We start from the raw sequence: 25,491 nt of genomic DNA on the forward strand, positions 1-25,491 counted from the left end.
GAGGGGGTGGTAGTGGGGTGGGGGTGGTCATGAAAATGTGTAACTTTGATGCTAAACCTTAGAATTGCTGCAGCAACTGGAGTGGAGTGGACGGCGGGGTCCGGGGCATAAGAGATGAGACTACTTCAATAGACTTCAATATTCAGTGTTTTTTGTCTATTCTTTAAGTAGTATCTATGGGTAAACGTATAGTTTGGGGCAACCAATTGGCTGTCTGTCAAGCCCTACTAAATGCAACCTCAAGAATAAATTTTCATGCACTCTGATTTGGGTTCTGCCAGGTATAATTCAAAACTTTTTTGTATCGGTTTGTTTCCACCAGTTTGCTGCTTCTCCTTAGTTCTTTGGCCCCTAATAAGGCAAAGCCTGTGTTAGTGGGCTTATTTTCTCTTTCCAGAAAAGCTGTCAGAACTGTTGGAAAATAATTCCTATTCATAATGCAAGAAATTCTGAAATCTCTCATGAAAATATTTTTTCATATCTGGTGTATTATGATTTCTTTTTTCTCTTTACTCCCTTTTTATGCTCACTCGCTTTCATTTTTCTTATCTCCTGATCAAAACTAGCAAAACTTATGCTATCTGAGCTAAAATAAACAACAAAAAACCCCAACGGTGCTGCACGTGGGTAAACATGCTTGGTGATTAGCCTGATCTCACCCAGTTGTTTTCCATAGGCCACATGGAACTTGTTGCTCTATTTGAACAGCACCCTGTGAAACCAGCTGTTCTTTGCAGGCTTAAAATATCCAGTGCCAGTTTAGTCGTTTCTATCCCGAAATAAAACACTTGAGAGTGATGAAGGCAACAACTCTACCTGTCCTCTTAGTTCACCACTGAGGTAAGCAGGAATATCCATAAATTAAACCAGATTGAAGCCTCTCATCCAAAAGGAAATTTGCCCATTTAAGGTATGAAAAGCTCTTCACTTTCATGGTTGGGATCTTCTGAAAAAGCACAAGACACTATTGTTGCAAGATAAGTATTTAGGCAGCTGCAGTCTGTAACAGTATTAGTCAGTGGGAGAAGAGGACATCAAAACCTTAATTTGCCAACAGAGCTTTAAAACAGTTTGCAAAAAGAGCATCTTCCTGAAGTAAGTATATTTAGAGATTAAAAAGGAATTTTCTAGATTATTAGATTATTTATACTATTACTTTTTTTTTTTTTTTAAGAAACCAAAAATACATAACTCTAGTGGAATTCTTATGTTTGGATTATTAACCTGAATGCTTTGAGGAACACTTTCATTACTCATCATACATAATACAACAGAAATATCACCTAGAAATTATGATTTGGTTTGTGGTTTGTCAGGTAGCTCTTAAGGCCATCAACAAAATAGTGCACGAATCAGGTGGTAATTAGGAATGGTGTGCTTGGAATCCTGATTAATTTCAGGCAATGATTTCTTGGTACACTGGAGATATAGCAGAGTTTTTAGTATAATTAGACTTTGAATGCCAAGGTTGTGATCAATAAGAATTAAAAGACCATTTGCAAAAGCTATATTTATACAATTTATACAATCAGGTTTTTTTCTTTTCTTTAAATATGCCAAAGCCTAAGGCGTAAAAATTGTCAGCGTTCTATGCTAGCACCATCATAAATGTTACTTTTCATCTTGCTTTATATAATAGTTTAATAATTTTATTTTCCATGTAAAATAAAGTTTCTTTGTATTTATTTTGTTTGTATTTAGTTTGGCAGGTGTCAATTTAATTAATAATCAAGCAAATGACATTCTAGATTTGCTTTGGATAGCAGTTCAATGCATTCTATTGATTTTGTATTATTGGACTAGATGTTGTTATCATTATTACTTGTGCCATGCTTCAGGCAGGATTTGAATTAACCAGTAGTATTTCAGTATAGGGAGTTTTTGTCTTTCTGCATAGAAATTGTGTTATAGCTCAGTAATAAACTATTTTATATATCCTATTGGGGTGGTTTTGTAGTTTTTTAAAAAACATATTGTAATAAAATTATTCAAAATGAAATTTTTCCAAATGTTTTAACTTATTTATATACTAGGAGATTTTGGGGTTTGTTTGTCCTTTCCCTTTCCCTTTCCTTTTCCCTTTCCCTTTCCCTTTCCTTTCTTAAAGCCCTACTACATTTTGTTCAGAATATAACAGTAATGTAGTGTTAGCTAGTACTTTAACATGAGGTTAGGTGTTTGTTCATGTGTAGTAACCTTTCTCTACAGTGAAAGAACACAATGTTCACAGTCAGGTCAGTAACAGGAATGTATCCCCCATTCAGGAGCTATGGGAACTGCTCTGGGAGGAAACCAGTCTCATCATGGACACAAGTGACAATGGAGGAATTCTTAAGTATGTTCAAAACCTCTATAACTCCAAGAAATTGGACACCTCATACTACATTTTACTTGTCTGTGGTTCCCTCGGGAGAGAGTCTTTTCTTGCAGAAGTGACAGAATATGAGAATAGTGTAGACTTCTCTCTGCTTTCTATCCTAGAAGAAGTGTTCATTTCTGTTGAAACTAGCACCTCTTAGGAATTTGGAAAGTTTTGTAAGGAGTAGAGCTACCTTAAAACTGCGTAACTACTAGTCAAAATGAGAGGCCACAGATACTCAGATCTGAAGAGTCATCTGCTCCATGATCTTATGACTAATGGAGACTGTAAAGTCTGTTGTGAGTATGGAAGTGGCAAATCAGCTACTCCTGTTTGCAATGGGGTTCAGGTTAGACTCAGCTCTTTCGAACATTTACAAGGGCTTTAAAATCAGATGGAGAATCAAGGTTAAAGCAAGAATTTTTCACAGGGCTACAGAATGGTTGACGTTGGAGGGGTCTCTGGCAGTCATAGAATCACAGAATAGTTTGGGTTGGAAGGGACCTTAAAAATCATCCTGTCCCAGCCCCCCCGCCATTGCAGGGAAACCTCCCACCAGACCAAATTGCTCCAAGCCCCATCCAGCCTGGCCTTGAACCCCTCCAGGGATGGGGCAGCCACAGCTTCTGTGGGCAACCTCTTCCAGGCTTTCACCACCCTCACGGCAAAGAATTTCTTCCTGAAATCTCTCCCCTCTTTCAGTTTAAAACCCTTCCCCCTCATCCTATGGCTCCCCTCCCTGACCAAGAGTCCCTCCCCATCTCTCCTGGAGCCCCTTTAGGAACTGGAAGGGGTTCTAAAGATCTCCCCAGAGCCTTCTCTCCTCCAGGCTGAACACTCTCAACTCTCTCAGTGTGTCTCCACAGCAGAGGTGCTCCAGCCCTCTGAGGATATTCATGGTCCTCCTCTGCACCCCTTCTATGTCATTCCTGAGGATTCCAGAGCTGGATGCATTGCTCCAGGTAGCGTTTCACCAGAGTAGAGGGGCAGAATCACCTCCCTTGCCCTGCTGGCCATCTTGTCCAATGCCCTGCTCAAGCAGTGTCCCCTATTGCACTACTCAAGAAGTCTTAGTTAAATTTCTGAGAGACTGGAAAAGCCTAGATTAAAAAATTACTGCTCTCTAATCTGCCCAGATCCGGCAAAAAGAATGAGAAATTGTGGAAGGAAAAGGACTTTCCTTTACCATATCTCCCTGTTGTGGAAAAAATGTTTGCTTTGAGAGGGTTTTCTCTCTACAGGTATATGTGCAGATCTCATATGCAGTGTGAAAACATCACTAAATTAAGGGAAGCCATTGTAAATGCAAGTCCAAAGAGGTACTAATATAGAAAGACCTGCTTTTAAAAATGGAGTAAAGTATGTTATTAAAGTAATAACATGTAGTCACTTTTGAGGACTTTTTCCAAACTTTGCTTCATTTGAATTTCACATATTTGACATCTTCTTTTGACAATTCATCTGATTATATCAATATGTCACATTATGCAATAATAATGAAACATGATGTACTTCAGCAGAATGAGTCATCCTGATGGCATGTCAGATCCAACATATTCCAAATCAAAGTTCCTTAAAACATGGTGATTTAGAAGAGATTCCTCTGCTCAGATTATTTGTATTTCCTATCACTATTCCTTCTGATAAATTAAACCGGGTCTTTTACAACCTGCCTCTCTTGACTCAGAGAGTTTTCACTTGAAGTCAACACACAAGAGAAAACAGAGATGTGAAAAACCTCAGGGGTAAAATGAAGAAAAACACATCCTTTTTTTTTCTTGTACCTTGACCAGTTCTGAAAATGCACATCTAGAAGCTTAAAGTAAACTCCGTTCCAGTAGCAGCAAAGTTCCTAGAGGTTTATTACTAATCAGGATGTTTTACCCTGAAAAGCTGACGCCAGGAAAAGGAACTTGGAGACATTTCATGAGTGAATCTTCTAGAGGGAATTGTAAACTACTGATGGGGTGGACTTTGGGCAAAAAATCTCATTATTGAGTCATGTCAAGGATTCTTGGAATTTAATTTTCTCTCATTCCAAGAAGCCAGAGCTAAAGACAAAACAAATATTTCTGCTGCTGTATAGTAAGAAAAAGCAATAAATAACTCAAACTTGTTTTAAGAAAGATGTATTCTCTTTTTAGTTTTGTTACCTGAAGAAAAATTCCTTAACCTTTTATGAAGATTTTCTTGCCAGGCTAGAATATTTAGATAGCAATTTAAAAAAAGAATTATTTGATACTATTTTCTGCTTCTTTGTATTAGGGGGCACGTAAACTGTTGCATTTCTCCTTCACATGCCACTGTTGCTAAAAAAGACAGGAAATGTGCTATTTATGGGAGATGATAAATTTCCTCAGCTTCAGGATTTCTGTTGGAGTCCTAATGGTTTGTTCAGTTTGATGATTAGTCTTTTTGCCGAAGTAACTTAGGAGGGCCCTTGTTTGATGTCAGTGTCTTCCCTTGCTTCTTTGAGAAGGAATTTATGACCCAGTTGCAGAAATGTTTGGTTGAGGTAAAAAAGGTGCTTGAAGGACTACATCCCTTATTAGCTGCTTTTCCACCACTGAACATTGCTACCCTTAATCCTAATGGAAGTTATAGACACACCTTAGGAGACAAATGGGTCACTGCTGAGTGGATTTTAGGCTCCTCAGAAAGTGATACAGCAGCAAGGACAAGGGGCAACGGGCTCAAGCTGGAAGATAGGAAGTTCCATTCAAATATGAGAAAAAACTTCTTTCCTGTGAGGGTGGCAGAGCCCTGGAACAGGCTGCCCAGGGAGGGTGTGGAGTCCTCTTCTCTGGAGATCTTCAAGACCCGCCTGGATGCTCCTGAGTGCTGTGCTCTGGGCAACCCTGCTTTGGCAGGGGAGTTGGACCAGATGATCTCTAGAGGTCCCTTCCAACTCTGACAATTCCCTGATTCCGTGATTCTGTGAAAACCACAACATTACCCAAAATAGCTGCCAATGATCATAATAGGTCGTGGCACTGGGTAGGAAGGGCAGGAATCCCAGTAACTTCTGTGCTTTCTCCGCTTCCTCTTCTGCAGATGGTCCTTCTTTTCCTGAGACGCTGCTTTGCAGTGAGAGGAACTTCCCTCCCATTGCCCGACCTCAACTAAATATTAATTGGGAACTTAATAAAAAATAAAACACCCAGTCTGTGAACTATCTAATTTGAAATCCTGCTGTACATGTGCAGGAAAGGGGAAGGCAAAGGAAAGTATAGAGGGGGACGATGAATGCTGAATGTGAGATTATTTTTTTTTTTCAATATATTTTTCCAAGCGTGTGCGGGAATTCATTGAAATGCAAGCTGACAGACACTGCTGAAATTCCTGCTGTAGGGGGTCATTTTATTGTATAGGTTATGAGCATAAATGAGGTAACCCATACAGAAGCTTCACTTTCCCCTATATATGTGGATAAACCCGGTAGCTATCATCTTTACCCCCAAAATTGAGTGTATAATTAGTTAAAATCCAAGCCCTTTCAGAATAGTAAACCATCTACAAACCTTCAAGAGATAAGAATACATTTTATTTTTTTTAGCAAAGCAGTGTGTTGTTGAATAGAACTGCTAGCAGAAAAAAAGCATATTTTTCATTATTATCCATTGTATAAGTGACAATATTCTTGTCTGATTTTATTATATAAAAAAATAACCATGAAAAAACCCCATACAGCGCAGATTAAAGTGAGATGTAAGTTCCTTATATGTTGGCAAAATGATCAAATAATATTCATTACAGATATTCATAAAATATATTTGCAAAAGCTATTAGAGATATGAATAATTGTAGCTCTCCTGAAAGCAATGCAATGTTTGATTTTTTTGTTTCTTCTGTATTTTCTAATATGTTAACCGTACATGTAATTTGTTACTGAAATTTTGGGACAGATCTTTTCCCCTTTGCTTACAGCTGGGGATCCAGGATACCTTTTCCTTTTTGTGATATTGTTCAAGTTCTGATTTTTGTGGGGGGCATAAGCACGTTCTCTGATTCATTTTTTAATATTATATTTTTACATGGCCATATTTGCTAGCCAACAGCCATATTTCAGTTTATCACCAGACTTCCTTCCAAATGGAAGCACTTTATAAAACAAGTGAAATCACAATACCCAATCATTCAGAAATATTGGGCTACTTCAAATTTTTATAAGCTCTTAAATTTTGAGGTGATCAGGGTTCTGAGCTTCCATTGTAGAGAATAATTTAAAATTATTGGAGCACTTCACATATTTTTAAAACCACTTCAGCCGGGAAATGATGGGGTTCTAGAAATATGTGGCATATAAGGGTGTAAAATTATCAGAGAGCTTAAGTGCTTCATTGTGAAAGTGATCAAAGTTCCTTGTGTGCACATTGCAAAGCAATTGAAAATTACTGGAGTGCTTCAAGTGGTTCATGTTTTTAGAGGAGTTTTAGTCTCTCCTGCTCAAATACTCTTTAAAAATGTGAATGTCTCCAATATTTTCAAATGTTGAGTATGCACCCGTTATCCTGTTTTTCCTTATTTTTGGTTGTTTGGATTTTTTAGGTCCAAATATTTGTCTTTCAGAGGTCCCGAGGTTAAATAAATCTTGAAATCCTTTAGTTTCAGAGATGTAAGAGCTTTGATGAATTTAATTATACTATTGCTTCTGAAGAAAACAGTTTAAGAAATAGTTTTAATTATATCAGTATTGAAAGCTGACATCTGAATTCATGCCTATAACTTTCACTATTTATAGAATACTTTCCATAGGTAGCTTATTTAATTTAAATTTTTATGAGGTATGCTCTTTTTCGTTTAGATTTTAACTTATTTTAAATTATTTAACATTACTTTTAATGTTATGGTGTGGGGTTTTTTTAAAATTACCTTTAAAATATTGGGGGTTTTCTTCCTCCTTTTGTGTGCCCTTCCTTCTCCTCCACTCCTTGCTGTCTTCAATAGACGCGCTGCACAAAGCACTGCTATATCATAATTCATTCTCTCACAGCTCATTCTCAGCACTATGTTTTGGTAGAACTCACAGTGGGTAGAATTTTGAGCTGGATTTATCATCCACACAAGAGAATCATAATAGTTCTATATTTTAAGAAGGGAAGAAAAAAACCCTATAAAGTGCATCATTCTGCAATGCATTGTTTCTGTATGTTGAATTTATGACTGTAAGAAGGAAATCACTTGTGTTATACAGGTATTCTATTGTGTGCATTTAAAAATTTAATTCAGTCCCTACTGCGCTATTTGTTTTACTTAACTGTTTTCATGAACTTTGCTTATTTCAGGTCTATATTTCCTTCCCTTATCTCTATTATGAACAGTTCGCTTCAACCATTCGCCTCTTTCAAAAGTATAAAGACAAGACACCCTGCTTTTCATTATTGCTATTTTATTTTAGATCTAACTAGAGTTGCACAGCAAATTGTTAAACCCAAAAATCGTATGTGTTTGTCTTTATCTCACTGTTGCACATAGGAACTGTATTAGTAATAAGTATTATTTTCTGAAAAAGAAGTGCTTTATTTAGATAGGCTTTTAAAATATTTGTGTAACAGGATGAAATTTTCTATAACTGGAATAATGCAATCATAGCCTTAAGAAGAAGCAACTAGAAAATACTTGCAATCAATATTTCAGGATTTTGAAGATCAAAGTGGACATATTACATTGTTTAACATAACATTGCATTTATTTTCACGTTACTGTTTTCACTTCTAAGATACCTAGAACAGCATAATTCCTCGAAACTGATGTTACCTGCTGATTTGAATTGGCTGCTTGGAATTTTTATTTATAGTTCTTGTTATCATTCCTTTGTGAGAATTTTAAATTATGAGCTGCCAAAAAAGTGCTTACAATGTAAGAAAGGTTTGGAATTAAAAAAGTATCATCTTGTATATGTTCTATGCTTGCTGTCATGAGTAGTGCCCTCCAACCTTTGTATGACCCATGGAAAATGAAAATAAATGATTTTTATCTTAGAAAATCACATTATTATTGGTTACAGATATATCCATATCAATAGCTACTATTAAAACAATATTTTTGCAATTTTGGAAAATAAAATGGCTATTACAGTTACAATTGTTGGGATAAAGAAGACAGATAACTCTAAGGATTGAAAAGACTGAAATCTGTAAACATTAATATAGAAATTGTTTACAGTGTTAACATTTATCAGAGACAGAATTTTCTGTGTGGTACAATAAATCACGTCTTATTGTGCAAGTGCCTGGCCTCTATTTTTCAAATCAGTATTTTCAAGTACTAAACATGATCACAAGGAAAAAGATGTTTGTACCTGTAGTTCATTTTAATCAAACTGATCAAAAACCAAACCAAACCAATCAAAAAAAACAAAAAACAAAAAACAAAAAAAAACCCCAAAACCCAAAGCCTTAAGCAGACAAAATAACTCTTCCCTAACATTACTCTCCCATGTTTTGGTGAGAGAAGGGAAGAGTGTTCCCAGTTTCTGGGAGAGATTTTCCAGGGAAATATTGAAAATGCCTAAAAAGGGATGCAGATATTGTACCCTTCAACTGTACTGCTGTTGTCTTCTCAGAGCAGATATATATCAATAAGAAAAACTGCTACATAAAGGAAACAAATATTTGGGTATGTTTGGCAACAGAGGTCAAAGGAATGAGAGTGGCCACTGAAGTGGTTCAAAGTGGTTACCAAATTAAGGTGGAAGAAAGTCACCGAGCTCAGAACTCACTAAATTCTCATTCTAGAAGCTGGACGACAGTTTTGCATTCCTCCCCTTTTTTATTTTTATTTTTTTTAGAACTCTACGTCAGGATTTACTGCTGTGTATCTTCAAAGTAAGGACACTTCTCAAGGTAGACTTTTGATCTCGGTGAGGATGGCCACTTTCAGGCAGTGCTTACCAGCAAAGTGAATAGTGCATAATCGGTGCCTAAGGCTGTTCCTCAGAACTCACTAATAACTTTAGACGTCTCATAAATTTACTGTTGAAAACAGTCTCCGTTTCACATCCACGGGCATGTATTTCTTTAATTTTCAGATACATGCCAAAGTGTTTAGATAGTGTGACCTAATTATTTGTGGAGCTTTTGCTGTCCTTCTGTTATATTGGTAAATTTTAAAACTTCTTGGAGGGTCTGAAAGAATATTTCTGTGAAAAAACAAACAAACAAACAAAAAAAAAACCCCAGAACTATTTAAGAAATGACCTGCTTTTTTGGAAAAGCACATATGCTTACCATGGCTGGCATGTAAATTGGTTTATGAGCAAGTTTGTGTACAAATACTCATAAATTCTTCCGGTGGAGTCCCATGTGTATGTTGAGGTTTTCTGTATTATATTTTGGATTTCGTTGTTTCTTTCTTATTTTTAATGAAAAATTGGTCGCAGGCCTGTTTTATCTTTTTTTTTCCTTGTATCCCTGTATCATGGTTATTCCTCCATATCGTACCTGAGGGATCTGAGTGAGGGTCTCAACTATTTTAGGACTTCAGCCAGAGGATGATGAACAGTTATGTACAGAGACAGCCCCTTAAAGAAAGGGAAGAAAAAGACCTCTTGTCACGCTGAAAGTATTGTTTCCTTTACCTTCTGTTGCAAATTCAATTAATTTACCAACTGAGCATTATTGTGAAAAAAACAAGGAGTGAGAAATCACAGTGGCCATTACAAAGGGACCTTATGAAAAAACTAGAGGATTCAGAAATGTTGACAGTTTTCCCATAGTTTGCTGAATTCTTAAAACAGTTATTTCATCACTAATCACAGATGCCTTCTACAGCCCAGCACGTATAGGCAGTATTTTGTTGACATTACACCTGTGAAACAGTAAGAAAACCCTCACAAACCACAATGGTTTGGATATATATTTCCTATTGTGTTTAATTTTGGATACAGAAGTTAGACCTGAGTGCTTTTTTCACCACAAATAAACTAATGTTTTTATTTATTTCTGCATATAATGTATCAGGGAGCAGGTGCATTTCCCCAAATATTATTACTATATGCAGCTTCCAAAAGGCTGTTTACTGAAAATGTCTTACTCGATATTTGGAATTCTGGCTTGTTGTGATTGCTCAGAAAGCAGCATTTCTGACTCCCTGATGAGAGAAAAATTCATACGAATTCTTGAAATCTTGATATTCTCTGAGAAACTAATAGCTATAAGTATTTAACATTGTGAATTTTAGAGAGACTGCTTTTTCAAATTGCATAGATTTCTCATAACTTACAAAATTCTCTACAGCTGGGAGAGGAAACATATTAATCAAGGTAGAGCTATAATAAAGTTTTGGTAAAAACTAGAGAAGATCTCTAACTTCTGAAAATTATATTGGCTGGTCAGTAGGGTAGACACTTAAGTTCTTTGTGTGCCTGGTGGATAAAATACTGTTAAGATGGAACTTTGTATTATAAACCTTATGTAGAAATATTGAAAGCTGTAGTAGCTCTGTTTCAATATTCCAGACTGTCTATAAATTTTAGTTCTATTACCTTAATTGTGATTTTTTTTTCATTCTCACATATTTTCCAGGACATAGTAATTTTTATTGCCTAGTCAAGGCAGTGTTGTAGGAACTCAAAAAAGCTTTCCCATGAAATTTATATATTAGTATTTTGTTTTGGTTCTTTTTAATCCCAAAGTTTCAGGTTGAAAACATCATAGAAAAGGCCTTTTAGAACCGGCAGCAAGCGTCAAAACGCTGGACATTAAGAAAATGCTCCTGAACAAATATTTATAAACACATTTGAATTCATCAATACATGTCTTTAGTAATATTGATAGGATTAATTTTGTGTTGTATTTTAACTGCATTTGGTATTTATTTAAATTAATAAGACATTTGAACTAAAACAAGACTTTTTCACTTTTGGGGGGAAAAAAATCTATTTTACTGGTGTTATCTAGGAAAACGCAACTCAAATAGTGCATGTTTCTGCATGTTAATGTAACTAAAAAAAATTAAAATTAAGAATTTAAGAATAATGTCTTAAAAACAGTGCCTATTTGAGGAAGGTTGTCACTGTGAGATTACTTAAAGGATGGACCTTTTATCTGCTTAAGGAGCGAGTGTGTGTACTACAAATATTAGTTGAATAACATATACTAGTAATTTTAGTCTTTAAGAATGTATTTAAAAAGTGGTCTGGAAAAAGAAAGGTTGTGTTGGTTTGGTTTGGTTGGTTTTTTTCTAAGCACTTAGAGAATAGTTATTATTCTTATTACACAAGGAAGAGAGATTGGCCTCTTCCAGCAAATGCTACATATAATTTTATTTATCAAAGGAGAAAAAATATTATCCTGTTAAATTAAATAAATCTTATAGAACTGATTGCTTTTCATGTGGTTTTTGTTGTTGTTGCTGAGTTTTGGTTTTGAGTTGAGTTTGGTTTTTTTGGTGGTGTTTGGTTTGGTTTTTTTTTTTGGAATGTAAGACAGTTCATTCTTTCCTAACTTTTGGTACACCTTATAGGATGTTTGGATTGTGACAAATAAGAGCTAAAAGACAGTTTTTAATGCTCTTTCAAACTATTTCTACCATGGTGTTCTACCTATGGAATTCAGGTTTATGCAGTGAGTCTTGGTCAATTATTTCCCTACACCCCTCAGCACAACCCAAAAAACCTAGTGCTGGATAAACTACCGTGAGCTTCATTTGAAGGAGAAGGCCAGAGAAACATGACTTTTTTATCATTATATCAGAGGTAATCCTTTTGATTAGATGGGTCATTAAGGCCAGTTCTTCCTTTTGTGTTCCTCTTTGCGAAGCACAGGTCATGGTAAATAGTACAACTGTGGGGGAGAAGTTGTTTTGGTGTTTGCCTAAAATGTTAAGTCCCTTTGCAGTCTGGAAATCACTTACAGCTGCTAAATCATTTCTCACCTACTTTTACTGGATGTTCTGCCTGCATCCTCCCCTTTCCGGCATCTCCAGGGCCAGCCGCAGGACACCTCTCAGGTTGAACCTGTAGGAAACCATCCCTTCACCTCTCCTTCATTTGGCCTTGCTTTCAGGAGACCTTTTCATCTCACAGCAGGCAATGGCTACTTAGATGAGGGCTCTGAGGACTTTGAAATCAAATCTGCTTTAATAACATATTAATAACCTGCTCTGGGTGACCCTGCTCTGGCAGGGTGTTGAAGTAGATGATCTCCAAAGGTTCCTTCCCCCCCCTGCCATTCTGTGAATCTGTGGTTCTGTACGAGTAGATGAAGACCTGCACCAACTAGTACCACTTTTCAAAAACACCCCTGCCATTCTGTGAATCTGTGGTTCTGTACGAGTAGATGAAGACCTGCACCAACTAGTACCACTTTTCAAAAACATCTAGTTTTACGCTCCACAGATTTTTTGGAGTGTAATTGTCCTTTATGCAAGACTGCAGTGATAACCCCATCAGGAGTGTTTGATGCTGAAGCAGTTTTAAGAAGGACAGGAGCTTTTATCCACCCACTCAGTTGTGTCAACAGCGGTGAGATACGTTGTTGAGAAGTGCATGAAAAGCACTATTTGATTTATTTCTTTATTTTTCCCAGCTTGGCTGTTAGCTTAGCACAGACAGGGTGCTAAGCACAGGTCCAACAGAGGTTCTGTGCACGCTGTGAGGTGACCCACCACAGTGGTGGGAACACGCTCCATGGTTATTTTCCTGTAATCACTTCAGTAATTAAGAAAAGCAACACTTTATTATCCGTGCAGCCCTTGATGGTTTTTCTAGTCCTTATGAATGGATAGCAGGGGTTTACACTCCTGCTCTGGGAGAGACATTACTCACCTCATAAATCAGCCAACTGGGAGGAAACCCATCGGCGTTGGTACCGAAGTGAGCAGAGTGAAGAATGTTTTCCCAACGTCGAAGGCAGGTGAGATTTATTGCTGGCGGGAAGGTCTGATGCCACTCGGCCAAACGCCTTCCTGAAAGCCCGCTGTTTAAAGGACTTTCCTTCAGAGCAGGTCATTTTGACCTTGTTATTTCCAGGACGGTTCGTGAGGTCTGCTTTCTGCTTCTCAGCCAGCTCAGAGGAAATGCCAACAGCCGGGGTCTGGAGGTGCCAGGTCCTGCCTCCTGCTTGCACCTGAGGAACGGCGGGTTAGATTTCACCTCCCTGGTTGATGAGGACCTTGTCCGGAGAAGCAATGGGGTCAGTGGTCAGGTTGGCAGCTGTCCCTTTCAAAAGGGCAGGTTTCAAGCTTAACCTTAAAAAGGAGTCTCTGGGGATTTGTATCTGCTCTTTAAAGCCTATGGAATCCCAATTTGAGCTTCCTAAAGATGATCCCCCCCCTCCGCCAGGCCCAGAAGCAGTACTGCAGGGCTTCACCAGTCAGAATCCCCACTTATTTATTTGTAACTTTTCTATTTAGTAACGGGTGGCTTCTTAGCTCTATTTGAAAAGAAAATTGACTTCTCTCGCTCTTTGTCATTGCCTTGTTAACAAGGAGGAGGAAAAGCTGCCTAATCTCGACATTATAAGAGTTGTTAGAATTGATCCCAAGCGAACTCTGGAGAGCAGAAAGTCAGATCACCTCTTTGTTTTGTTCCAGGGGGTTACAGAAAGGGAATGACAGCCTTCAAGGGACCTATTTCCCACCAGCTGAAAGGCTGCATTAAGCGAGCGTGTTTAGTGAAGGGTAAAGAGGGTACCGGTGGGAACGAGTGCGTGCACCACCAGAGCAGGCACGGGGCTGGGAGTGGAGGAGGCAGATGTCTGCCATGGAGAGCTCTCTAAAGAGGCCACGTGGCCCTTCCTGCGTGGATTAATTCAGCGTTTCCGACTGGATCCTCTGTGGCATCCTCTGGGGTGCTTGGTAAGGGAAGAAGCACTACAGGCTGCATCTTCCAGCCATTTCTTTCCAGCCAGGTAGAGGAGGTGCTGCTCATTCATCTTGCTTGCTCAGCACAGGAGGTATTGGGAAAGGGAGATTTCTGATGAAGAGATTATTTTGTGTTAAAAGTAACTGAAAAACTTTTGGCATGCTGTTTTTTGTGTGAGTACTTAACATTGTTTCGTTGCCGTTGGTGCAAATATGGCTATTAAAAATATTTTTTCTATCATCTGCATATTTATCAGTACCACAGGGAAAGATTTTATTGGTCTCTAAATTATTTTTTCCCTTTATGAGATTTGTCCCATGTATACAAAAAAAACCACAAAACAACTTTGTGTGGACCCCTTCCATGTGAGTGGGTGCAGAATTTCCATGCCAATGGGAATTCAGTGTGCAGGGTTAGAGGAACTGGTAATACAATAAGATGCAAAACAATAATATCAGACTTTTCATGGGTCCAAGGAGGACTGCAGAAGGGCTATTTTGGGTCATGCTATAGGCAAAAAAAAAAAAAAAAAAAAAAAAAAAGAAGAGGAAACTCCTATATATGTTCCAGAGCAAAATGTAATATATTTGTTTCAACACAGTAGTTTCAGAGTGCAGTCTCACTTGGCAGAGAAATTTCTTCCAGGACTGGGAAAGCTGATCTCATATACTTGGACTCACAGAAAATTAAAAAAGGCAAGTGTCTCCTATGGGGTTAGTACCCTGCTGAGATGTGCCACCACTGAACCTTGTGCCCTGCCTTATTTACCTGCGTCCTCGCAATTCCAGGTGGACCCAGAGGGAAGGAGCCTGCCTGTGAGGAGATGCGCTGTGACTCCCTGGAGTCCCGGCAGCCTGAATGAACTTTACTTCTTAAGCCAGGCAAGGAAAAACTACCTTTTTTCCTCAGTGCCTCAAACTCAGAGGGCAATCAGAAACTCGTGCTTCTGGTATTTTGTCTTTACTAGGCAATATGTTAGTCATGTTTGGCTCTTCAGCAGTATTCCCATCCATGCAGGGAGAGATTTTCTGGGAGAGGACCACAGGGCATGATCTCTTTCCCCCTTGCTCTTAGGACTATACCAAGCAGACCCTTGGGATAGTGTTCTCTGTCCTGGAGAGGCCACATCTGGAGTCCTGTGTTCAGTTCTGGGGCCCCCAGTTGCAGATGGACAAGGAACTACTGGGAGACAGTCCAGCAGAGGCTACAAAGGTGATCAAGGGACTGGAGCACCTCTCTGATGAGGGAAGGCTGAGAGACCTGGAGCTGTTCAGCCTGGAGAAGAGAAGACTGAGAGGGGACCTCATCAATGCTGAGCAATATCTAAAGGGCGGGTGTCAAAAGGATGGGGTCAGGCTCTTCTCAGTGGTGCCCAGTGACAGGTCAAGGGGCAATGGGCCCAAACTGGAACATAGGAAGCTCCATCTGAACATGCTGAAAAACTTCTTTCCTGTGAGGGTGGCAGAGCCCTGGCAGAGGCTGCCCAGAGAGGTGGTGGAGTCTCCTTCTCTGGAGACATTCAAACCCACCTGGACACGTTCCTGTGGGACCTGCTCTGGGTGGCCCTGCTCTGCCAGGGGGTTGGACTGGATGGTCTCCAAAGGTCCCTTCCAACCCCTACAGTTCTGTAATTCTGTGACTTTTCTAAAGGAACTAGATGGTTGGACTCAATGATCTGAAAGGTCCCTTCCAACCCAGTCAGTTCTGTGATTCTATGAACAGGTGATGGGGATACACAAAGAGAACAGTACTGGAAGCCAAGCCAGTTGTTTCTTCAACATGGCACTCAGGGACACCTCTGAAACTTGAAGTCTATCGGAAGATCGTTTCTGACTGATTCAGTTGGTTGCATCTTCGTAAAAACAGAGAAGATTGAGGGTTTTTTTTCCGTGTGGTTTTCACATGACTTCTGACTAATCCAAGTCTGACCGGTTCTGCACCAATGTAGCTCTTTTTTGCTCTGTCCTTAGGTGTCAGGAAGACTAGTCCACTGAAAGGGCTGATGTAGAAAACAGAAGTTTCCATTTGCCAGTATAACAGTGTCCAATGGTGACACTGTCAGTAATGTCAAATTTTAGTAATGTCAGTAATTTTAGTCAGTAATGTCAAAATTTTAGTCTTTTTTTTTTCTGTCTTTTTTCTTCCTTTTCTGATTATTGTTTTTTTTTTCTACGTATGATCCAAAGTACTTCAGACACTGGGCAACATTACACACTCCAGTTTAGTGTCATTCAGAACTTGTAACAAGAAAGTCAGGTAGTTTATCCTGCTCAAGGGAAAGCAGTGGGAAGGAGTTGATAAGATGGTGATTGTTTTTTAAAAAATACATATATCAAGTTTTCTTAAATTCTAAGCATCTCTTGGTACTATTACTGTTATTTAAAAGTGTTGCTCGTAACCATCAACAACTGCTTAATCCTTAAGCTGTAGCCATCTTTTCTGCCAAATGGTTTAAAATAATTATGTAGCACTTAAATAGTTAAAAAGCTTTTTTTTTTTTTTTTAAAGCAACCAGCAGGACTTTATTCAGGCACAGTCTGTATCTACAACAAAGAGAATACCATGAAGGGGAACTTATTCTAAGACAGGATTTTTATCATGTTGGGACATTTCTTACTAGCATTATTTAAAAGCTTTTTAAAAAACTGCTCTCTCACACCTTTGTTCTTTCTGTGTCAGGAAATGTTGTTACATATTTAATATCATATTTTAAATGTTTCATATGTTTATGACATGAAATACATGTACAATATAATCAAGGCTCTTCGAATTCTGCTGCACCTCTGTCACTACACACAGCAGTCTGAGAGTTTGGATGAGGAAATGCTTCTGACCACAAATGCTGTAAATTGAGAAATACATTTTAAGACTCTTTTTTTTGTTTGGGTTTGGGTTTTTTTTTTTTATAGTTTTCATTTCTTTCCATTACAAGGCAAAGTCACAGGGTGGGTCTGCTGTTAAGAATGCTCCTGCTTTTACTCTCTCTTAAATTTACTTTGTTTATTCTGAAGGTTTTAGACCCAACTCTTAGAAGGTGTACTTAAACTGGGCTAAAAAGGGATGTAGTGAGGTTTACTCATCAAAGTAAACTGGATCAATACCACTGTTTATTTCTCAAATGAAGCACCAAATGACACGATGGTGGTAACTTTGTATGACTGAGACTAGACCCAAACAAGAACTCAGAACTGAAACCACTGAGGCTCCTTATTTCTCATCTGATGATCATTTTCTAATTTTGTTTTTATGGATGTGGCATATCCATCTAGGTACAGAATCCTCAGGAATTTGATTCCTGCAGGTGATACAGATAAGAATTCTCTTTCATCTCAGGGTTTTTAGGCATGGGTGAGAGCAAGAAAATGATGGGGTTTGTAGCAATTAAATTTTTATTTTAATATGCATAAATATTTAGTGTTTAGTGGTGAGAAAAAGAAAATTACCTGATGAAATACTTGATTTATTTTATGACTTTTAAATTAAAACATTGCAGGTAATCTGTCTTCATAAAGGTTTGCCTGTCCCAAGGTAATTTTTTTGGTTGTTTGGTTGGTTTTGGTTGTGGTTTTTTTTTCTTTCTTTGACCTTTTTTTTGTTCGTTACTTTTGGGTTGGGTTTTTTGTTTGTTTGTCGTTTTGTTTTGCTTTGTTTTGCTTTCACTGGCTTTTTTTTTGTTTGTTTCTTTTGGGTTGGGTTTTTTGTTTGTTTGTCGTTTTGTTTTGCTTTGTTTTGCTTTCACTGAGAGTTTCCAGTAAGAAAATGATGCTTTTTCCTTTTGTTCTAACAGTTCTCTGCATCATTCATGGGATTATTACTGATCACCAGTTTTACACAAATCTCCTGACATATACTGGGGATGGCTCATCCTGGTATTCCTCATTCCAAGTAACTGATTCATAGAGTTTAAAACAGTCATTCCTGATGTAGGATGAAGTGGCTTTGAGCAAAATCTGAAACATTTACTAGGATTTGTAGAGTAGAGAGAGGAAAAAATTAAGTTTTTAACAGGTTGGGTTTTTGTTTTGTTTTTCTTCATTAGATGATGCTGTAATTACAAATACTTCAGCTTGTAGTTTGCACCATCACAGCAGGACAGATTCTTTAAAGTCTTCATAAAACATTGTAGCACACTTTGCAATAGGGAGCACTAACTCTTCTCAAAAGTGTCGATGTACTCTATGGTATAATATAAAGACTATAATGTTTCAATCTCCATCCTGTTCTCTTTCTGTCGTTGCTTGTTTACTTTGGTTTCCTGATATAAATATTTGTGTGTGTACTGGTTTATTGTGTTGCTCTAAACACATGTGAATCTAATTACCGATGTGTTTAATTTGAATTTAGTGTTACATGGTTTTTAATCATACTCCAAGTCACTTTTAACAGTTACAAGAAAAGTATTTCTGGACCACATCCTTCTTAGACTATAAGGATGCACTGTTCCCAGCAATAGTTGAGATTATTTAATTTATTAGCAAATGAATGTTGTGCAAATAGTTTTGGATGAGATCCCAATGTTAATTAACAGGAAGAAAAGTCAAGAGGTTAAAAATTAAACTGGGATTCTATTAGGTTTTTGTGGGGGTTTTAATGCAGCTTAGCGAGCCATACATCTTCCCCTCCCCAAAAGTGCACCCCAAGTATGTGCATCGCAGCCTTTATTTGGAGTTGTCTGAAAAGTATATTTTGTGCATATTGATTTCTTAGTGCTAGTCTTGCAGTAACAGTGTTTTGTTTTTATTTTCCAAAAGCTTATAAGGGCTGGAAAAGTGCCAGTGTAGGAGTTATGGAAATGCAATGACTTCCGTCCTTGGGTGCAGCAGAGATAATGATGGTAAAATTTTCCCATAGCACTTTTTCAATCTGTTTTGCATTTCCCATGGAAGCACTGCTTACAGGGATGAAAAACTGGTTGAATCATCTAACCCATACATTTATTTTTTTTATATATTTTCACTACATTTCAGGTAGGATTTAAAATATTTTGGTTCTTACAGTACTGTGAATTCTTGAACTAATATTTTTATCCAGGGCATCAAAAATGAAGTGCTGCAGGAATCCAACCACCATTCGAGTGGTGTTGAAAGAAGGTAGCACCTGTGAAAAAAAAAAAAAGCCACTTTGATGCACAAATAGAGATTCGGGTGCAAAATGTATTCTCATTAATTTAATGTTGTGTGGGTTTTGTAGTTTGGACTGAAACAGATATTGAACAGATATATAAAGTTACTAAATATTTTGCTTCTACAAGAGAGGCAGGAAGAGACATAGGCAGCTTATTTTTCCCACTGAAATAATTCTTAATTTATTAAACCATTCTCATTTCCTCATCAGTTGAAGGAAGCTTTCTAAAACAATGGGAATGTGTGAGCCAGTGAATCGAAGAAAAACAAAAGAAGAAAAAAGAAGAAAGAAGAAAAAAAATTATTAATATCTGGAATAATTGCAGTGAGTGGCATATGCAAAACTAATTCTGGTTTGTGATGTTTCCAGTTTCTTACATGTGATTCCATCCGTATGTCACTTCCATCACCGACCTCTTATGTAGGAGTGATTCAACATTGTCATCATTCAGCGTTTCATTGTTTGTTAGATGAATTTATTTAGCTGTTCATGCTGCTGTCTGATTTTCTATGTTTCCTTTCAAGTGATTCCTTCCCTTTCCTTACATGAGGTGGATTTGCAAGTCATCCTTTACCTCAGTAGGCTACAACTTGGCTGAAATGCTTGATGTTGACATCTTGGGTTTTTTTCCTGTGTCAACTTCCTCTTGATTCCACTGGAGCGATATCTGAGAGACCAAGTTACATTTGAATGTGTAAACAGGAAGAGATTTATTTCACAAACAGACTGTATATTCATACGATACATTGTTTTCATGCTATTTTTTACAGTTTGTGATTTTATAAGATTTTATACGCTTGTTAATGTGCAAAATATTACAATCACTGACTTTCACAGAAAGTCGCTCTGGGCGAGTTTTCTGTGTGTTACAGTGGTCAGTACCAAATACTTCATAAGTCAGAGGGAAATGGTGAGTATGGAGTGATATCTTTCCAGCTTCCAGCAGTTTTTCCCCGAGGGGCCTCCTGGGTCACTCTTTGCATCCTTGCCAGAGCCTTTATAGTTCTGGACAGAGACACCCTTTTCATTAGTTAGTACTTTTTAAGCTCATTTATTACCTCTGTCTTCAAAATATTGAGGCAGTGATTTCTGCCTTTTAATGATACGTTGCATTAAAAAAGTATTTCATTTTGTTTGCTTTAAATCTCATTTCTCCCAGTTTTCATCAGCTGTTTTCTCATTCTTTTACTATGCGAGTTAATTGCTCCCTATATGCTTTCTCCAAACAGTTCATGACTTTATAGGTCTTTTTCATATTTTACCTCAGACCTCTATTTTTCCAAATTTAGTTTAATTCTATAAAGGCTGTTCTTTGATTTTAAGCATTCTTATTATATCTCCCTCTCCCTTTTCTATTTCTTCTCCCCCTTCTCCTTTACAAAATTAAATGATAAATATTAAGCAATAATAAGAACGAAGGAATTCAATGGCAGTTTTCATGAAGAAGTTTTCATGTCATGTCCAGCCTTCAGAGTTTTCTGTTACGGAAAATTTCTCTCTGATTATAATGTCATTTCTAGCTTAAAAAAACCCAACACCATTATATCCTTCTTTATTGGACTGTCTCTTGGTGGTACCACGTTTCACCTACACAGACTGCTTGTCAGGTCAGGCATCAACCCCCCTCCGAGATACCTGTGCACACAGAGCACCTCTGAACTTTCTTTGTAGGTGATCTCATTCCCATTTTGTTCAGCTCTACTCTTCAGGGTGGGTTGTAAACTAAACTAAATTAAAAAAAAAAAAAAACCACCAAAAATGTACAATAGGCCTGATTCTTTTCTCATTCTACACAAGTGGACCTTGAACCAGGCATCAACCCCCCTCCGAGATACCTGTGCACACAGAGCACCTCTGAACTTTCTTTGTAGGTGATCTCATTCCCATTTTGTTCAGCTCTACTCTTCAGGGTGGGTTGTAAACTAAACCAAATTTAAAAAAAAAAAACCACCAAAAGTGTACAATAGGCCTGATTCTTTTCTCATTCTACACAAGTGGACCTTGAACTGAGGATAACTGCTGCTAAAATGATGCTCTATTTATGTAAACCAAATATTAGTGACAACTTTGAGAATGTCAGTGATCAACCATCTTTCCTACATTTGTTGTTGTGGATATTCAGCTTTTTGGGTTCTACACAAGTGGACCTTGAACTGAGGATAACTGCTGCTAAAATGATGCTCTATTTATGTAAACCAAATATTAGTGACAACTTTGAGAATGTCAGTGATCAACCATCTTTCCTACATTTGTTGTTGTGGATATTCAGCTTTTTGGGTTTGAGTTTGATGCAGAACTTTGTTTCTAAATGAAGAGAGGTGTGTTGTAATGTCTAGCATTTATTGACAGTTGTGGTTTATGGTACTGAACGTCTGGCCTAAAACATTGGTTTGGGTGTTTTTGTAAATAAAAGACAACTAGATGATAGTACAACTTCTTTTTTTTTTCTCCCTTAATTGTCATAAATATTAATTTTAGATGCATTCTCTCATGTACTTCTGAGTTATTATTGAGCTAAAATCTTGTCTGAGATGCTACTTTTTTTTTTTTTTTATGTTTCCATATCAGAAACAGTAATGGGATCAGTGTTTTTCCCATTTTTTTTTTTTTAAAAAGCTACTAATGTGGTTTTTTAAAAAAAAATACTTAAAATATGCAACTTTTTAATGATAGAAGAGAATGAAGTATTTTTACATGGCCGTTCAGAAGCAAGAGTGGCCGTTTGTAATTGTTCACACCAAGGCATTTGGCCTTGCATTATCATTGCTTACCATTGTCATAGAAAACATTAGATATGATTAGCTGCAGGTATCCATGCCAGATGATATCCTAGTAAAGTCCTTTATATATTTCATCTTATAATTGTATTTGCAAGTTAATGTTTGAAGTGTCAGTCTTTGTAAAATTAGCTCATCTTGTTATGATTTAGAGCTTTGATGTGAGTGAAAGGCTTCAATTGCAATGCACAGTCACATCTGAGAGTAAACTGCAGAGACAAAGAGACTTACAAGACTAGTAAATCAAATACTCTGAGCTGTCTATGTGGATTATGAGGTACTATTTGCATAACTTTGAAGTATTTATACTGATGAAATTACAATAATTAAAATCATTGCTGTGTCAATTGCTAGATGCCACAAGGCATAGCAATTACTAGCATGCAAATCAGACTTTGTGTAAGCATTTTAAAGAATAATTACCTTATTTGATTCAGATGTGCCTGAAAGGCATTAAGAATCATTTGAGCTATTTTGCCTTCAACAATTTTTAGGTCTCAGATAATATTGCTTTTATTATTATTGTTGACGATAATACCTTTGTGTGGGCATATGTCTATATGTTTCTGGTTTAGGTTTAAAGTGAAACCTAGTGATAAAACTTGCCGAAGCAGCTAGGAAGGATTTATTTTATATTAGTCTGTTCTGAATCTCTGTCTACTAATTATTTTATTTTGCATAAGCAAAATACAAGCATGCAGTCTCCTAGTTTTGGGTTTGTTTTTTTTTACAGTTTATTAAGTCCTATATTATGGGAATAGTATATAAATTATTTCTTAAAGAAAAAAAAAGTCTTTTTTTTTTGCTTTAGATTTATAACAGACGATTTGGGTTTCCACAATATAAATTTCAAATACAAAGTCTGAAGAAAAATAGACTGCAAAGAGCTGCTCATTCACATCATTGTAGGTAAATATTTCCAGGAAATGTAATGCTGATAATAAAATTACTTCAAGCTTACCCAAATTTCAAAGCTATTTCTTCTTACAGATTCCAGGTGGTGAAGCTGTACTTTGCAGTGCAGAGTAGTGGCCATGTGACAGATGGGTACTCAAGCAAAGCGAATGGCAGAGGGTGAAACGGGAGCTCCTTTGGAGACAAAGCCCACAGCAGCACCGCAACGTCAGCTCAAGAGGTGCTGCCAAACCATCCGGGTCTGGGGGTTAATCTGCACCATGAGTTTTCCTGGGAAAGGTCCTGCCTGCCGGTGAGTATCCCAAAGTACATGGTATGCCTTGATATGTAGTAGTTTCTGATATGAAAATCAGAAAGGAAGAACATTGTCCTCCATCCTGGCTTGGTTTTCCAAGTGATCTCACTCCCCATGTACAGCAGTCCCTGTTGCTGCTAAAAACCATGCTTATTTAGCTAATAATAGCTAAGAATTTGGCATATGAGAGAGGCATATGAGAGGATGAACTATTGTTTATCACTTTGATCCTGAATATTGTAAGGATTAGGTGGAACAGCCATTTCAAGGGATGAAATCTGCCGTATGAAGAAATACCTCCCCTTCAAAACATCAAACCTTTTTCCTGATGATAAAGGCATAAATAATTAAGGGAGAAGGGGGACGTATGAAGAAATACCTCCCCTTCAAAACATCAAACCTTTTTCCTGATGATAAAGGCATAAATAATTAAGGGAGAAGGGGAAGGTAAATCAGTTTTCTAAGTATGATACGAGCCCTAACACACAGTGCCGTTACAGTGGAGTGTTGAGGAATACTGAGTGTCGTAAGGAATCCAACTTGACTATTCCACATAGAATTAAAGAATGGTTTGGGTTGGAAGGAACCATAAAGATCTCGCAGTTCCCACCCCCCTGCCATGGGCAGGGACACCTCCCACCAGAGCAGGCTGCTCAGAGCCCCATCCAGCCTGGCCTTGAACCCCTCCAGGGATGGGGCAGCCACAATTTCTCTGGGCAAGATGTTGTCGTAAGGAATCCAACTTGACTATTCCACATAAAATTAAAGAATGTTTTGGGTTGGAAGGGACCATAAAGATCACGCAGTTCCCACCCCACTGCCCTGGGCAGGGACACCTCCCACCAGAGCGGGTTGCTCCAAGCCCCATCCAGCCTGGCCTTGAACCCCTCCAGGGATGGGGCATCCATAATTTCTCTGGGCAAGATGTCTGTCTTGCTGTGGCAGTGTTATTTATTTTCCCACTTCCACCTCTTGTAAAGTTTCAGTCGTGTTCCTCAGCACTTTGTTGTGAGCAGAATATATGCTGTTGTCTCACCCAAGAAGAAATTTCTGATCCATATGAACCTCCAGAACCATGTGAACTTTCCAGAGGTGCCAGCTTCAGAGCTCAGCTTCATTTGTGGCAGATGAAGAGAAGCCTCTGTGTTCTGATGGTCCTTCTTAAGTAATGGCAACCATAGGTCCTGACCATCAGTTGGACATGGTCCTGGGGACCCTGTACCTGCTGTCTGGGTTGCAGGCCACAGGCTGGAAGATGAGGTGTTGTGTCAGGAACAACCTGACTCCATGGCTTGGTGTACTGACAGTCACAGTGCCTATGGAGACTATGGATTCTCCAACAGTTGGAGAAGGACATATCTTCCCTGTAACACCCTGTTCTCCAGCAGGGTTGTTACAGTCCAGGCTGTGTGGCAGCTGGATCTTTTCCTTGACACTCTCTTCAGTATTAAGGAAGGACCATGCTTAGCTGTAGGTTCCTTAGGAAGAAATACCCTTACAGATTTTGTTTTGGTTTGGTTTGGTTTTTTCTGTTAGTTTGTTTTTAATTATTCCCCACTAATAACACTATGTTAAAAAAATTCATATCCAGCCTGCATCCTGAAAAATATAAAAAGGAAGTATTATTTTACGAACACTTTAAATTGCACTGAAGTTCATTAAGCTCCACCAAACTCCAGGGAGACAATCAATTTCCAGCATGTATTTCAGTTTGTAAACAATTATTAAAATACTCTGTTCAAAAAGACTCTCTTTTTCTCCATCTTTCGTGCTTTATCTTTTATGCATAGCTTTATTAGAGCATCTTCTGAATAGAAAGAAAACCCTGTGGTTAATGCTTATTAAATCAAATAGCCTTATGCTTCTTTTTCCACTAGTTCTGCCACAAATTTGTTATTGCAACTGCCCAGCATGCTTTACACTAGTCAGCTAGGAAACAATGGATAGTACTGTATTAAATTTTTGCATAATTAACAGCATAATCCTTGCTTAGGCAGAAGGTCTGGGTCTCAGCCTTGTGCACATTTGTGTTCAAATATCACCCACTCTTTAGTGAGCCCAAGCTCAGGCTTAAGGGCTATGGCCAACTGCTCCTTGGGAAGTGCTTGGTTCTAGCACTGGGAGCTACTTCTGCAGAAACAGGTTTCTTTTCACGTTTCCTCACTTTTTAAAGCATAATTTTTCCTTTTTTTTTTTTTTAATTCTTAAGCTGTGT

Source organism: Calidris pugnax, unplaced genomic scaffold, assembly GCF_001431845.1.
Source record: "Calidris pugnax isolate Ruff unplaced genomic scaffold, ASM143184v1 scaffold61, whole genome shotgun sequence".
Taxonomy (NCBI): domain Eukaryota; kingdom Metazoa; phylum Chordata; class Aves; order Charadriiformes; family Scolopacidae; genus Calidris; species Calidris pugnax.